Source organism: Vidua chalybeata, chromosome 3 (genome assembly GCF_026979565.1).
Source record: "Vidua chalybeata isolate OUT-0048 chromosome 3, bVidCha1 merged haplotype, whole genome shotgun sequence".
In the NCBI taxonomy this organism is placed as follows: Eukaryota; Metazoa; Chordata; class Aves; order Passeriformes; family Viduidae; genus Vidua; species Vidua chalybeata.
This window is the reverse complement of record NC_071532.1, coordinates 98,591,750-98,593,154: the sequence shown is the minus strand read 5'-3', so window position 1 is coordinate 98,593,154 and position 1,405 is coordinate 98,591,750. Positions and strand designations below refer to the sequence as shown.

The window sequence follows — 1,405 nt, the reverse complement described above, 5'->3', positions numbered from 1 at the left end:
GAGGATCTGTAGGACAGAAGAAAAAGCCCCTCTCTGTTCTCTTCTCACCCCATTAAATCCACCTTTCTGCTTGGACTGCTTTTGTCTGCTGAAGGCTTCAAGGAGAGCCATGACCTTGATTCCTGAGGGAAGAAGTTAAGATTAACAGACATTAGGATCTCTTCCTACTGAGGGTTCTTGGGGTGGCATCCTAAGAAGTCCTTCTCTACAGGAGCTATACTGCTTGTTTGCTATGGACTTAGCACCCCACAGAGAGCACAGCACAGTCCAGAAAGGGCTCTCCAAGAGGTGAATGAAAGAGAGCACAAACAGAGGCCTGGCATTCACTAAAATACATGACACATCTACAAGAAAGCCACTCCCAGTCTCAGCTGTCGTGTTGCAGGGTGAATTAGCACATACGATGCACTTCCATTTAGTCCCACGTCTGTGAGGTCATAAGAAAAGCACCCATGCTGCAGAACAGGCAGCTCCCCTAAAAAACACAGCAGCCTCTACCCCACTGAAGGAACCAGTCTGCTACGAAATCCTGAGCAGAGCAGGACCTGCACATGTAACCTCCTGCCCTGCACTCAGTAAACCAGCCGGTGTGGATCGTACCGCATTCACGCAGGGAGGGAGAGCTCCTGCAGCCAGCTGTCCCCCAGGTGTGACAGCCACCTGGCACTTCACACACAGCCAGTGCTTGGCAGTGTCACCTGAGCTGCTGGAGCAGCTGGTGCTTTCTTTACCAAGGAGCCCCCCTGGTGACAGCCTCGTGTACTGCTTGCCGCAGGGAACGTGTTACGGCACAAATTACTCCGGAGTAAGACAGATGAAAGAGAACATTTGAGGTAGCAGAGCGACGGTGTGTGAGCAGGCACGACGAGGGGTGGCAGGTCAGGGGAAAACACACTCCCTGGAGATCTCCAGAACCACACGTGCCACCCCAAATGGCTTCTTCAAACAAAACTACTCCATCGTGGCGAACAACTTTCCCTAAACCACACAAAATTCCCTCCCCTGGGGAATACGCAAAGCTACACTTGAGTGTATAGGCATATTTAAATGTTTCACAATCTGCTTTTGCATGTGTTATTTGGGGATATAAATGGTGAAATCACATCTGCTTCTTGAATATCTACACAGCAATATTTAACATTTTATTTGAAATATTTTGCTTTAATTAATTTAAATGCAACCCAGCCATCCAACTCTTTCACATATAATCCCAGCAAATGCAGCATCACAGCTAAATAATGGAAAGGTGACAAAATTAAAAACTTACCATTAAATTAGTCTATTTAGCATAGTAAATAGCTCTTCAATTTGACAAAGGATAACCATTTTATGAAAATGTATATTAAAAATAATCCTGTTAGGTTGCTCAACATTTGCCAGTCTTAATCCACACACTGCAATAAAC

At 46.0% G+C, this 1,405-nt stretch overlaps 1 long non-coding RNA gene across 1 annotated transcript; it reads left to right on the top strand.

Annotated features, from left to right (window-relative positions):
* The first annotated feature begins 466 nt into the window (after nucleotides 1–466).
* Nucleotides 467–1,102, top strand: LOC128786031 (uncharacterized). Its single transcript, XR_008430151.1, has 2 exons — nucleotides 467–647; nucleotides 776–1,102. It is a non-coding gene; the product is annotated as an uncharacterized LOC128786031 (long non-coding RNA).
* Nucleotides 1,103–1,405: the final 303 nt, after the last annotated feature.